We start from the raw sequence: 16,341 nt of genomic DNA on the forward strand, positions 1-16,341 counted from the left end.
GTACTTCTCTGGGACTACTTTAAGCTCATATTTTTCTTTTGCTATTAGACACACAAAAAGCAAGCAAGCAAGCAAGACGACCTATTCCCGTATTTATTCGGTGGTCTTCCCCCGTCTCCCCTCCCCCACCGCATCCAATGGGATCGATTCTCTCTGTCTGCTTCCCAAGTCTTCAAACCTTCTTTCGCTTCCTCCCAGGTCAAGCTTCTGTATCACACCAACTCCACTCCTTCTCTTTCCCATCAAGGTCTGGGCAACAGGGGAACAGTAGGCAATCTCGCAAGGCTTCCCTTACATGAAGTAACCATTAAAAAAAAAAAAAATGCTTTTTAAGAATATTTCCCAGTGTTGAAGTTTACACAAGAAGGAAGTAAGATTTTTTTTAATTCGGTAATCTCTTCGGCATATTACCATTCTTTGCGATGAACTGAAATTGTTATATAAAATTTAGGCCCAGAACCAAGCGCGGGAACCTATGAGGTCATTCAGCACTGTAAGAAAAATGAAGGGTAATGAAGGGTTTCAAGTTGTAACGGGAGGAAAGCCTCAGAGCAGTTGACCAATGAAGAAATTGTCTGAAAAGAGGTTGGAAAGTAAGAGGGTAAATAGAAGAAAGAAAATATTAATGGCGGTACAGTAAAAGGGGTCGCAGCTCCGGGCCGAAGGGACGATGCAACGAACCTTAAGTAATTCCTATAGTGCACCGCGTGAGGGCCACTGACGGCACTATCCCCCTAAAGGGGCCTTCGCGATGAAAATGTGCTACTTAGGTATACAACTAGGACACTCTTTTATAGTTTATTATTATTATTATTATTATTATTATTATTATTATTATTATTATTATTATTATTATTATTATTATTATAACCATGCCGTCAAAAATTACGGGAAACTTTAAATATTTTTGTTATTTGGTTTAGTTCAGTACCTTCTGAATGTTAATAAATTGGACAAAAAAAATTATTTAAGACCTCATGCAAAATATGAAAACAATTACTTGTATAAAAAATGAAACAATGACTACATATAGGGTACCACATAATGTCAAATGAAATTAAGATAGCACTGTTGTGCAATGGCTGGCTTAAGTAGTGATGAACTATATTCTCTGGAAACTCACTTTCTCGAAACCTACTTATTTCTGGCGAAGATTTTTCTTGGCAAACAAACTGTAATTATTTCGTCTAAATTCAACTAACCAGTCTGATCTTATATTTTTGGGCATTTTGATTTTCTGAACATCCTATAAAAATTCAAATAATTCAGCTTGAAAATGGCACTAAATCATCTTATAAAGAACTAACTTGACACAAACCCATCCACGAATGCATCGGTAAGGTTGAGTTTGTTAATGTGGGCGGCGTGTTCTTGGAACAAAAAAAAAAAAAAAAAAAAAAAACAAGAAAAGAGGATCTTTATGTTACCCTCCATATTCTATGGAACTTTGTAAAAATAAAGCATAAAAGACATATTATAATCCAACCAGTGTTGCAAAGAACTTAAGAATATTCTCTGTGTACCATTTCATCATACTTTCATTCCTGCTGTACCCATTTTAAAAACTATTGATATTAACTTAGTATTTAAATATATTTTGAGAAATAAACTAACTAAGAATATCCCGTCAAATTCAAACAATATTATATACAATATTCCTTGTAAAGAATGTAATAAAATTTATATAGGGCAAACATCCAAAGATCTAAAGGGGAGATGCTCTCAGCAAAAATATGCCTTATCAAGAGGCTTAACAAATAATGGCCCTGTGAATCATAAGTTTAAGACAGGCCATGCTATTAACTAGAATAATTCCTTGATAATCTGCAGGGTCAAAGATCAACAGAAAAAGAATCTGTTGGAATCCATTTTTATTGGAGCCAAATCAACACGGAATTTAAATCTCCATCCTGGATTGTCCCTTGATTCGCTTTCCTTGCCTCTTTTGCTTAAAGAATATGTCGCCCTGATTAGCAAACTGTAACCCCGCCCCCCTTTCTGTTTTTGTAGATAAAGGTCTGTCAACTTCTATTATATTCAGTGTGAACTTGAAAAAGTAGAATATACTACGAAAGTACTTGTTCCAAGCCCCCAGATTTTCACTCACCTTTCTACCGTGGATTTAGGGATATTCCCAAGCACATGCCCTTTGTGCTACCACTGATATATAATATATATATATATATATATATATATATATAATAATATATATATATATATATATATATATATATATATATATATATATATATATATATATTTATAATTATATATATGGACGTGGGCTGGACATATAATGAGAATGTCAGATAATAGTTGGAGAAAAAAAGAATCACAGAATGGGTACCTTGAGATTGCAAACGAAGCAGGGGACGGAAGAGAAGACGACGGACTAGCTAAGAAAATTTGCGGGTATAGAATGGCATAGTAAGACCTTGGGAGATTGAAAGGGGAATCGAACATTCCTGAAAGCTCTAAGTCGAGATCTATTATTAAATAGACAGGTAACAGTGAAAAGTAATTATATTCATACTTATAATTTATTTTTAAGTTAATTAATTTTAAAAATTAATATATATATATATATATAGATATATAATTAATTATTAAAATATATTATTAAAAAATATATAAAAAATATTATATATATATGTGTGTGTGTGTGTGTGTGTGTGTGCGTATGTACCCATACATAACCGTGGATTTGTTTCTCCATTTCAAGACTCATGCTACCATTAGTATTCTTTAATAAATTACTTTCATTGTTACCCGTCTCCCGTCTTACTCTTACCGATACATTACAAATTTAATGGCATAGCTTGAGTGAGGAGGAAGCAACAAATTCTGAAATTCCTTGGATCATTCCTTGTTCCCTAAGCTGAAAATCCTCCTTTACTCAACGAGAGAGAGAGAGAGAGAGAGAGAGAGAGAGAGAGAGAGAGAGAGAGAGAGAGAGAGACTAGCGCAGAAAATCTCTTTTATGTTTGCGTCAATCTTGTGAATTTGCAGAACTTCATCAGCAGCGAATCCACACCGCATAACAAAGGTGACACTTAGGAAGGGCTGGAGACCAAACCACTTGCGACAACACCTGAATAAGATCAAGAGGATGACGGTGATGAAAACATGACCCTTTTGTATCAGTTGTCCCTCTGCTCTTGATCTCTGTTATTTCCCGAATCGTCTTTCACAGCTGAGTAAGTCTACCCATTTTATGAGCAAATGATCATCCTACATAATTCAAGAAAGATTAAGGCTCTTTTGTCGACCGCAGTTTCTTTTGCATGAAACACTATACTGAAGGATTCAGAGTCGATGAAACAGGGGTTTAAGGTAACAAAGCATCGGATAAAGGCGAAAATTGGCAAATGTATGTTTTATAACCGTACCTAATTTTTGCAAGTATTATTTAGTACCTAACTTCAATATTCTGGTACTTATCAGCGTACAAGTGAGTTTTCTACGACAGAGCCATCAAAATCGCAGCTAAGGGTTTTGAACACAATAGTGACATTAACCTAGGACTTCATGAGGGGGAATATACAAAAAGACAATCCGTTTTGTTTTACCTCAGTTTTCGACATTATAGCCTTTTATTTGCTGCAGCAAGAGTTGAGTGTTGCCAGTAACTATAACCCATTATTATAGAAACAATTACCTTTTCACGCTTTAGTAAATCTTTCCACGGTCTTTTCGCTTATATACAAAGAGGTCATTATAGAATTTGTTGAAGCCTGGACTATGCTAGTGACTGGTGCGTGGGCGGAGCCTCGTGACGTCATGTTTACCTTACGAATGGTTTCTGGATTCTTTTCTGTGATTTTCTCGGTTCCGGCATCGGCGACTCCATTTTACTCTATAAATATCAAAACTATCGAACTCAGGTACTAATTAATACCTGCAAAAATTATTTAAGATTATAAAAATACACCTGCCAACTTTCACCATTATCCGATGATTTGATTGAAAGATGTTGCTGAAAAATAGTTTCACTGGCTCTGAATTCTTTAGTAAATGAAAAAAACATGGCATTATGATCAACATCAACAACTTTACACCATTACAAGCAACAAAACCGTCAATACAACCACGAATCAATTCTAATAAATTATAACTAAAAGTTTGAGCTCTATTGATGACTACAAAAACTTTATACATTGATTCTGTGATTCTAATTCTAATGAGTTTATTCTCTCTCTCTCTCTCTCTCTCTCTCTCTCTCTCTCTCCTCTCATTATACGTTGATTGTGACACTGAATTGCTCTTCCCCGTGTACTCTAGTGGTATTTTCCGAGACGTCTCTACCTGTGCCTGACGCGGTTTGAAAAGACAAACCTCATCCTTTAGTTAATTACCTACAGGCTACCTTTCACTTGACTGACTTCCACACTAAATCTTTCAAAACGAATATCTGTAATCTTTGGAATTACAACTACCATTGAAAAAATTATCTATAACTACTCTACTCACCGTATATGGATCGAATACGTAGAAACACAAAAAGACCAAGGGAAACCATCCGCTTACCTTTTACTACTTGCAGCCTTGGGTGAGCTGAAAAGGGAGGAGAGGAAAATTTAAATTTCGGGAAAACATGTTAAGGTTAAATATCTGTGAACTATCAATGAGCATATGGCCTATCAGATGTGGAACTTATTCTGTATGATACTGGAAATAGTATGTGGTTCACAATCAAATGGGTTTACAAGAAAAAAAAAAGACACTTTCATTCATTTCTTGGATCAATTAGAATGGAACGCTTCAGTTAATGAATATTCAGAATTCTATTTACATTAAATTAACTTAGGTACAATAGACGCATTTGCCCATCTATATGAAAAGAGGATATTAATATTGACGGAAAGAAAACAAAAACGCAACGCAAGAAGAAGTGGGACCATATCAGTCTTAGTGATGATTACAAAGTTCGAGTATGCGCAACACACCAAGGGCACTTTGCATTTTTTTACATTCTTATAAGTTATATATGTATATCCACCGTCCAAACACACTTTCTTACATTTGTTTGGATGAAATGATTTGCGCTTCTGCTCGCAATTCTCTGGCATCTGCTATAACGCATACTATCGCCAATTGTCAGTGAAACGTCATCAAATGATGGTAGAACGCTCAACTTTTCAGTTTGACGAGAGAGTCAACGGGAAGGGCAACTTAAGCTTGTCGCACACTGAGCCCGAACGGAACCACCGCCGAAGCCACCGAAGCCTCAGAACAGAACAGAAACGACGTCCAGCGCGCACACTGAGCCAGAAGCCACAGAACGGAACCGACGCAGCCAGTTGGTACTTGGTCATGTGTTCTGCATTATAATCGACAAATTATGTGGATACATAATATATGCCAATCAAGGGAGGGAGAAGGGGAATATAAAACATTATTCCCACATTTAAAACGGGACAACATAAAGTTCTTCCAATATTTCCGTATGAACTACGAAAAATTTTGTGAACTACTATTACATATAGAAGCAGACATATGCAAACAAGATACAAACTTAAGAAGCTGTATTTCAACAGAGGAACTGCTAGCTGTTACACTCAGGTATGTAATAAAAAGTTAGATTTCAAATAATATTTAATGTTATACACTTTATTAATTGTTTACAATAATTCCTTTTGTGAAAACAATTATTACAGTTAACAAAAATAAACCAAAATAACTCTCTGTAGGCACACTGTTTTGCATGCTCTCAACAAAATTTATTGTTAGACACTTAATGAATGTTCACAATAATTGCTTTTGTGAAAACAATTATTATAGTTAACAAACACAAACCAAATTGTTGCTATCACACTAACCTCCGAATTCCTCAGCAACCCTCTCCAAAACAACCGCTACAGTCGTTCTGCGCATGCGCAGCCTGTCAGACGCCACCGACGCTTCAGAAAAAATATCTTTCAAAGAATACTGCGTCGGTTCCGTTCTGTTCTGGCGCTTCGGTTCCGTTCTGTTCTGGCCCAGTGTGCGCAGTCAGGTAAGAATGCATGCTTTCGATTTCTATCGGACGTTTCGGTTCTGTTCGGGCGCGTCCGTTCGGGCTCAGTGTGCAACAAGCTTTAGAAGACTGAAAAAGAAGGAAGGGTAAAGAGGAAATACTGGGTCGGATCCTGAAGGAAGCTACAGTGGTCACGCGGAAGTAGTCATGGAGTAGGTAGCAGGAAAACAAGAACTTGAAACAATACAAAATAAAATCGAGATGATCTGTCATTAAAAAAGCGTCGAGTGTTCAAGTCAAGATTCCCTTGGGATCTTGGAAGATCATTTCTAAAGAACCGCTCCCTTGTGTTACTTCGGGGAAAATGTCCTAGAACTTTTTCTCTCCTAATATAAGTTATTTACAAGCTATATCTTAAACACGACAATATTTACAGATTATATTTACCCTTGAATAAAATTAAATTCTACTCTATTTTTAAACCAACTGCCGTAGCAGTTCGGATTCCCGAACTGCTACGGCAATAGAATTTTTAGTTTTTACGCCTCTCGCCCTTCCAGGGTGATCAGAAGGCTAAAAGAAGTTACCGAAGCTCCTCTAGATAATGCAATATATACACGCTTATGTAAGTGGCCGGGCAGACCAATGACATACGTGTTGAACCTTTATTAAACGAATACAACTGCCTGAGGTTCATTAAATAATGTGTCGGTTCCCTGTTAGGCGATATGAAATTCAAATAAAGTTGAGATTTCGGAAAATTCTGACTAAAACCGAGATAATGATTCCAATTTCACAGAATCCACCATTTAATGCACATAGCATTCCCTACAATACAACGATTTCTTGGTATTTTTCGAGAAACTGAAAAACAGCGGTTTCTCTAAGTCTAAACTCTCAATCATCTAACTGGAGTCTTTGTACGTTTATAACAAGAGGGCTTACAATATAATTGGCAACTACTGACAATCATTTTGGATATCGATGTTAACCCGAATGTAGAATTAACATCCCGTGAATTTGTAGAGCGTCATCAAAAATTCCTTTTTCATGGAGCTGAATGGACAAAGTGGGGAAAATATAAAAGCGGTCGTAAAGGGGCCATAATACTCCTACAAGATTACACAATTCACCGACGTCAGCTCAAGGGCTCTCGTTCCTGAGACAACTCAAAGAATTGATCACGGGCACTTCCCCATTATCTTTTTCTCCGACAACAAATGGATCTTAACAATGAAGGAAGCGGCCTAATGTTCGCCTGACGCCGATGGAAAAGATAAAACTTTCTGGTGGCGACAGGAGCAACAAGCCACTACTGAAGAAACATGCAATCTAAATTTATATGCAAAGGGCTGCAATTCAAAATTTCGCTGATGTATAGATGAGAGGGGTAACACGCCACTATGGAAGAGGGATGCAATGTAACATTTATGTGATGATTAGGGAATTAAAGTGATATACCTTTATTGAAGAAAGACGTATAACAGTCCGGCGTGAATACTGGACGTGTGTAACAAGCATGTATTGGAGAGGGATGCAATGTAACATTATATACAGAAGAATACAATGGAATATATACAGAGGGATGCAATGGAACACTCCCACGACCATTAGGGAGGAGTGCAACCTGCCTGTATTGAGAGGGAAGCGATGTCATGTTCCCGTGCATAATGAATAAGGATAAAGCGTTAAGATGCTGAACGGAAGAAGGAGCGATGTGACATTACATACATGGGAGGAAATGCAACACACCCGTCATGATTGGGGAAGGATGCAACATGCCTACTAGATTCAAAAGGGCCGTCAAGTAACATTTCGACGATGATTAGGGGAGATATTTAACATGCTTGTAATTGAAGGGGACGCGCATAACTATGCCTGCATTGAAGTTATATAAAGTGGTATTCCCGGGATGATCAGATAATAACTATAATAAGTATGTACTGAGGACGGAGGTTTATTATGACTGCATATCATAATGATTAGGGAAATCTGTAACCTAAGTGCACTAAAGAGGGATGTGCAACATGCCTGCATAGAAAGGAACGCCATTAAACATTCCAGTGATGAAAAACCATCGCCCATGCTACTGATGACGTCAGGCCGTGTAGAGCTCTCCACATGTTCCCGTACCGGGGAGAAAGCAAGTGCAACGAACGCTCTTTAACAATAAAAGGAAGCATAACACTACTGTAACGATTAAGGAAGACGTAGAACATCACCATCCCGATAAGGGAAGACACATACTGTAACAGGAGACCGATGTTTTATGCTATTCTATTTCAAAACAATATTTCGCTTTAAAACTTAACTTGATGTGCCAAGTTTCATACAATACTGTGTATCAAAACTGTGATACTTCACATCGAAGCATTAAGCTAAGCGAAACACTATGCTTCTAAGTAAAACTTGTTTCATGAAAGGACTCATTTATTGACTGAAAACTGTCGTGCTTTGTCACTAAACATGAATTATCTATATAGTCCCTGAAGAGTCAAGGCAGGACTTCCCGTTGGTCGTCATTCTTTTGGTGATAAATCCAAAGGTAAAATGATGACACTTTATGGACGCCCAAAATTCTTCTGAGAAGAGCAATAAAACCCGAAACGATATCAGGGGGAAATATACCGATGGCCGGGCAATAAATAAACCATTGGCAACTGTTGTCAAGAATAAACTTCACGATTATGATTAAATAAATGTGCCACATTTAATGGTTACATTTAAAACAAATTAAAGCATAATTTTCTTCCAAATGGTGTGATTTGTGATGACGTCACGCCCAGTTCAAGCTAAATTATAGTAAATAACTTTTAGTAAAACGCTTTTCAAGAATTTAGGACATCATCCTTTCTGCTAACATAGAGGTCAGCAGTAGGGCGACCGTCAAGACCTGCAGGAAAATGCTAAAGAATAAAAACAAAAGAAAGCTGAAACAAAGAGTGAGAACAGCAACGAAGGCAGCAGTCTATTCATTCCAATGTCAGTGACAACTCACGTAATTATATGAAACAGAAAAAAAAAAGGCCTGAAATGGAAGGAATCGACATGGTGATACCACTGTTACAAATCACGCCGAAAAAAATTTAATTTACGATAAGAAACGAGACACTACACAGAACAATAGAAGAGATACTAAGGACGATTAATGGCAGAGATATATTATAGCCAAAGAAAAATGTGCATTGCTTTTTAAAAGCGATACATCTCAACTGACGGCAAATACAATTAAGATAAAACCTACTCTCAATAAACCGCAGTGAGTATCCACATATTCACTTTTCGTTGCCGTCGTCCAGCCAGAGGTATGCAGAATCAAAGCATATTAGATCTGGCTTCAGGACGGTAAGGGACGTCATCGTGGGCGGGGAGTGAGTGGCAGGCAGAGAATCACAAACAATGCACATGCAACATGATCCCACTCCAAATCTGACGGTGCCCCCCGGCACCCCCCTACGGAATTGGATAATGGTCCAAGACACTCAAATTCCACGTGATGCACTTATCAATAATTCCCGGGTGGAAAGGAAAAAGTTCCCATTGCTGATCATTTGAAATTGAAAGAGAGATAGGGAGAGAATTTAAGTCCATGATTATTATTCCTAATAATGCCCTTCTTCGAAAGCCTCACGACTCGGCCAACGCGGAATCAGAGGAATTTATTTCTGGCGATAGAAATTCATTTCTCGATATAATGTGGTTCGTATCCCACAATAAGATGTAGATCTCTTTGCTAAGAAACCAATTGGTTTCTAGCCACGTAAAAATATCTAATCCTACGGGCCAGCCCTAGGAGAGCTGGTTATCAGCTCAGTGGTTTGGTTAAACTAAGAAATCTTAACTTTTTTTCTTCGAAAACAAACGTTTCTCAAAAGTGATTTATGTATCTCGGGACTGCCACAAAAAAGACCTGCCAATCCAAGTCATCAACAAAGGGTTTATGTCTCAGGAGCTTCACTAGATTCCTCCAATGTAGCCCTTCTCCGTTTTCTGAATTTTGAGGAACCCTTTTAGGCAGTGGCTTCAGCCGAACGTTTTATGCATGGCATGAATCTCTCTCTCTCGCGAAGTTCATCTCAGCCAGCCTCAAAATTTCACCGAGGAAAGCTGATCTATTGCACTTGAAAAGGCTGATGGATTTAATTTTGAGGCAATCATTTTGAAAAACGTTCGATAAAATATCCAAAATAGTGAATCGAGAACAAAACAGGCAATGGTAGCCATTCAGCAGAATAAACGAAAGTCCAACTTAACAGATGATGAATTCCAGCAAAAAACAGCAAAAGAATTCCTTTAAAAATGGACGAAGAATCATACCGTAAACTGTTAATGAATATCACCAGCTAGGTTTAATGGAATGGAATATAGACTTTGACCCAAAGGCCAAGCCCTGGGACCTGTGAGGTCATTCAGCGCTGAAACGGAAATATAATAACCGACGTCCCTGAGGATGTTTCCGACTATGGCACCCATGCAGTGCAAGCAGGAGCAATATCGCAAGTTCGAAGATCAAGGAGGTATGCGCAACTGCCTGCTGAATTTGGAATAACGTAACACCACCCTAACCAGCACTTCGATGATGGACTGCTATCTTCTCGTCCCGCCCATCTTTTTAGATGCTCTTCAGAAGGAAAATACACTCACTTAACATTTTAACATCAACACTGAACGATGTTCGAAAGTCTATGTTTGTTTTACACGGTATACTCTACTCTATAATTGTGGATTGTTATGGCACATTATTATTATTATTAGTATTATTATGAATGATTCAGAATATGAACCCTTATACTTTGGGATTTTTGGGGATAATTTTCAAGTTCCACAGCCGGGAAACATTGCACGTCCACTAATTTCAAAAGGATGTTCCGGCTTGTGGACCGGAAACATGCACATCCACTATTCAAAAGATGTTTCCGGCTGTGACTTGAAAATTATCCCCAAAAATCCCTTAACCATTTGGACGCTGTTTTAGAGTCAAAGACCGACTCAGTCCTTCTCTTTCGTCCCAAGCGTCGTATATAAAATTATACTTGCCCGAGATGTTGATCAACCGGGACATACGTGGGATGCACGAGGAGGGGCTGTTGAAGGTTCGATTGATCCCAACAGGGGGCATGAAGCCATAGCAACAGGTAGTAGGTATCAATCCAAGAACAAATCCAATATACGGAAAATCACTCAAAAACATGTAAAACAATATATGGACGCAAGGATTTTTCTATCTTGGGCCAACTAGGCGGAACAACAACAACCTGACAATTTTAGAACTCTATCATTATTAAAAAGGAAACTGTACCGTTTCGTTAAATACCTAAAACGTCCTCTGTAAAATTGTTCATAGCCTAGGTTGGGCAGCTGGTTCTGCCTCACTTATTTTTTTACCTATATTGTGTTAAGTTTACTCTTTCTTTTGTATTAGGTAGGTGTTTCTGAAATTTTAGTGAAGTCCTGTACTTTTAATATGTCTGACCTTGAAGGTGCTGTTCAATTTAAAAAATTTTAAACTTTTAACTTTTACCTTTTAACTTTTTAACTTTTTACTGTATTGAGAGCTGTTGCCATGACATTTTAAGTGTAAAATTAAATTAGATCATATTATTATGTTCGTAAACTTATATATATTTTAGCCTGAAAATGCGACCTGGAAATTCGTCGCGAACGTCGCCATGAATAAAACTGTTGAAAGATGAGGATGCCTTTCCCTACTACTTCCTTCGGTATATATATATATATATTATATATATATATATACATATATTATATATATATATATATATATATATAATATTATATATATATATATATATATATATCCCCTTTTTTCATACCCTCTCATTTGTTACAACTTTCGGATGACATGTATCGCATAGGTTCTAGGAACTGCACTGAGCTGAATTGGAATCTGAACGCGTCTGAGTTTCAATATATACTGGACTATATATTTTAGGTAAAATCTGTAAAGCTGGAATATACTGGTTCATTTGTGTTAGAACCTGAGCCAATACTTATAAACTGAAAAATATGTTTGGTCAAATTTAAATATACTAATGCCCGAGCTAATAGTTATAAAGTGGAAATATATTGGTTAATTGATACTTACAATTAAGCTAGTAATACTTATAAAGTGAAAATATATTGCTCAATTTATACTTACAATTAAGCTAATAATTATAAAATCAAAATGTATAGGTCGATTTATACTAAAACCAGAGCTAATACTTATAAAGTAAAAATGTATGGGCCAATTTATACTCAAGACTGCCCTGATACTTATAAAGTACAAATATATCAGTCAATTTACATTAAACCCTGAGCTAATGCTAGTAAAGAGAAAATATGTTGATCAATTCGCAATTCTAACTTTGTTAACACTTTTAAATTGAAAATATCTTAACCATATCATACTGAAGTATGAGCAAATACTGATAAAATGTCGACAGTACTCCTGCCCTAAAAAAAATTCCAGTAGGAACTGAGGAGGCAAAATATCAAATTGATATTCTTGTAACGAAATATATCAATAATAAATCTACATTCTAATTAGCTTTCTCATTTATGACTTAAATCGTGAATCAGTTGTCAGCTATTTTCTACTAAAAATATAGTTCACAAAGATATGTGTGTGTGTGTGTGTGTGTGCGTGTGTGAAGATTGGCTCCAGGGTGTTCAGAAAGTCCCTGAGGACTGCATAGAAATTCCTTTCTTCTGAATGGCTCCAGGGTGCTCAGAAGGTCCCCGAGGACTGCACAGAAATTCCTCTCTTCTGAAGACCGAAGCAGCTCCCGGGGATCAGCAAGCATTCCCGAAGACAGCAATGACGCAAGAATCCCAGCAGAATCCAGAAACGTCACGCGTCTTTTTTTAAAATTAATGATAAGTCAGAGAGAGAGTTGATTTATAACAAACAAAGATGTTTCTAAGTTTGCTTACAGTTGTGCTTGCACAGTGCTTTGAATTCGCGGTTCATCAAGTCCCCCGCAAGATTATGTGGTTTTTGTTTGCCATACATGTTGTGCTATTCACTGAAGTATTTATACTTCGTGGATTTGGCATTAGTATGGTTCGGTTCTTTGTCGATTTCTCGGCCTTGGACAACCCTGGCTGTCTTGAGGAGGCTGGAAATCTAGAGAACAAAGTTGTTCATTCTGAGATTGACGAACTCGATATTTTGGATAACGAAGAAGACGACGCTTCGGATAATGAAGAAGACAGTCAGTCAGACTGCGAAGATGATGACAGTTCGGATAGTGAAGAAGACTCACCGCATTTGGATACTAGTCGAAAGTTCGAGGAAGTAATCCTGAAGAATGAAAATGCCTTTTTAAGGTTTGAAAAAGAGAGGTTAGAGAAAGACCAGCTGATAAATGAATTAGCACGAAAGGTAAAGGCCCTGACTCAAGGAAGAATGAAGATGGAAGAACACATAAGAGACCTCGAACTATTGAACAAAGAAAAGGACACACAAATCTATTTAATGTCCGAAGAAATGCAAATATGGAAAAGCAAAATTATAGAAAAGGCGAAGGTAACCGAAGTGCAAATGAAAGAGAGAGAAGAGAAGGACCAGAAGCTGATTATTTTGGAAAACACTGTCGTAGTTCTCGAGATGGAGAAGGAGACGTTGCATCGAGATCTACAGCAAAGAGAAGATAGCAGGCTAGAAATGCAAGTCAGGATAACCGAGCTAAATGAGGACTTGCAAACCCTTCGCAAAGAGAACAGAAGGAAAGAGAAGACCATTGAAAGTCTGAAGAAGGAAAGCGAGCAGAAGACCTCCAAGATCAGCGACTTAGAGGACAAATTACAAGTCCTTGTCGCTGAGAAACAGATGGCCCAAGAAAATGTGAAACAGCTCCACAAATGTAAAGCCGAATTAGTTGAGAAAAAGGAGGAACTGGAAAAGCTGAAAGAGGAGAACTTGCAGAAAGATAGAGAGCTCCTCCGACTGGAAAATCAGTGCACCCTCAAGCAAATGGAAGTCATCCGTTTGCAGAAAGCATCTCAAACTGTTGTAGCAGAAAACCCGACGGCAAATGGAAAGCTGAATGAAATAAGAAGAAGGAAAGTTCAACTTGAATTTGAATTGGCTGAAGCGAAGGAGGAATTAGAAACGACGGAGTTTGAAAAGATGGAGGCAATCTTGGAACTCGAAAGCCTCCAGGAGGAGACCTTGGCCAAGGACACGAAGATCAGAGGCTTGGAAACTAAAGTAAAAATGCTTACAGGAGAACAGGAGCGTCAAGGAATGAAGGCTCCTATATCTGAGAGGAAAGCTGAAGAGAAAAAGGCTTCGGATAAAGCTCGATGTCTGAGGAAGCCCCAGATCAACTGCGAAGCTCTCTCCCGACAAATGGACAGCCTCGAAGAAAAACTTCTCCAAATCAAGGGATCTGCAGCCAACCTCCGAAAACTGGAGCAAGAAGCGAAGATGTTCTGAGAGCTCTACAAGGGAAACTCCGTCAGGTAAAGGGTACACACAAAGGAACCTTGGCATTTTTAGGAGAACTGGTGGTTTGCTTGCAGAAGAAATAAGCCAGGATAACTCTGCTGTTGGGAACAGGAACAGGCTGACTTTTGCGAAGGAAATCACTCCTGGATGTAGTTGTGGAAGCAGCTCTGAGCGGTGGACAGACTACAGCGGCTAGTGGACTGGCAACAAGTGCCTGAAGAGTGGATTGTTGCGCATCCCTTCTCCAAGATTGGACTGTGGTGCACCCCCTCTCTCTCCTGCCACATGATACCCTCGGGAATGGGTATCAATGCTAAATCACATGCAATGGAAGGCAACCCTGCTGGCGCGGCGAGTAAGAACCCGTAAAGGTTTCATGCCAACTACATTATGTGAATTGGGTTAGTGCATTACATATTAAATCCCATTTCTTGCATATACTGCAGTGGCAACCTCTGGCGTGGCGTAAAACCCCGTAAGTTCAATGCCTTTTAAATATGCAAAATATGGGTTATGCAATGCATAATGGATCAAATAATTGCATATACTACTGTGGCAACCTCTGGCACAGCGTAAAAACCCGTAAGTTTAATGCCTCCTATATATGCAAAATGTTTGATCCCAGTTTGTGGAAGCAGCTCTGAGCGGTGGACAGACTACAGCGGCTAGTGGACTGGCAACAATTGCCTGAAGAGTGGATTTTTTTCGCATCCCTTCTCCGAGATTGATCTGTGATGCCACCCAATCTCTCTCCTGCCGCGTATACCCTCTCGGCATGGGTATCAAATGCTAAATCGCATGCTGGAAGGCAACCTCTGGCGCGGCGTAAGAACCCGTAAGTTTCATGCCAACTACATATGTGAATTGGGTTATGCATTTACCTATTAAATCCCATTTCTTGGCATAGACTGCAGTGCAACCTCTGGCGTGGCGTAAAACCCGGATTTCAAATCCTTTTAATTGCAAAATAGTTATGAATGCATAATGTATCAAATCATTGCATATTACTACCGTGGCACCTCTGCGCGGCTAAAAACCGTAGTTTAGTGCCTCCTATATATGGCAAAATGTTTGATCCCATTGTGGGAAGCAGCTCTGAGCGTGGGCCAGACTACACGCTAGTGGACTGCAACAAGTGGCCCTAGGAGTGGATTGTTGTGCATCCCTTCTCCAAGATTTGGACTGTGGTTGCAACCCATCCAATCTCTCCTCCTGCCACATGAATACCCCTCGGGAAATGGGTATCCAATGCTAAATCACATGCGTGGAAGGCAACCTCTGGCGTGGCGTAAGAACCCGTAAGTTTCATGCCAACTACATATGTGAATTGGGTTATGCATTACATATTAAATCCCATTTCTTGCATATACTGCAGTGGCAACCTCTGGCGCGGCGTAAAACCCCGTAAGTTCAATGCCTTTTAAAATATGCAAAATATGGGTTATGCAATGCATAATGGATCAAATACTTGCATATACTACCGTGGCAACCTCTGGCAGTGGCGTAAAAACCCGTAAGTTTAATGCCTCCTATATATGCAACATGTTTTTTGATCCCAGTGGTGGGCAATGGCACTAAGACATCGAAGGGTATCATCAGGAGTCACTGTATTTCGACGTCGTCCGCTCTGGAGATTGGAAGCTTCCTGTCTACAGCAAAGGAGTAATCGGACTGCAAAAGGAACCAGACTTTCCCAACAGTGAGCAGAGAAATGGCTTGGTCATCAAACTGAGGATTTCATCTATCTTGGCTAGCTAAGAAAGCTGAGAGAGGGGAAGGGCCCATCCCTGGCAAATATAAAACCCCTTTCAATGACGCTCTCTTAGCAATGATGCCCCAGGGGTGAGATCACTTAAGATCGATAAGGCCTAATATATATATATATATATATATATATATATATATATATATATATATATATATATATATATAT

At 38.5% G+C, this 16,341-nt stretch overlaps 1 long non-coding RNA gene across 1 annotated transcript in view; it reads right to left on the reverse strand.

Moving 5' to 3' along the window:
• Positions 1-16,341, reverse strand: part of LOC135221498 (uncharacterized) — a 316,150-nt gene that overhangs the window by 33,959 nt on the left and 265,850 nt on the right. The window contains exon 3 of the long non-coding RNA XR_010315985.1: positions 4,528-4,554. This is a non-coding gene — a long non-coding RNA (uncharacterized LOC135221498). The remainder of the gene's footprint in view (positions 1-4,527; positions 4,555-16,341) is intronic.

This window comes from Macrobrachium nipponense, chromosome 2, assembly GCF_015104395.2.
Source record: "Macrobrachium nipponense isolate FS-2020 chromosome 2, ASM1510439v2, whole genome shotgun sequence".
NCBI lineage: Eukaryota > Metazoa > Arthropoda > Malacostraca > Decapoda > Palaemonidae > Macrobrachium > Macrobrachium nipponense.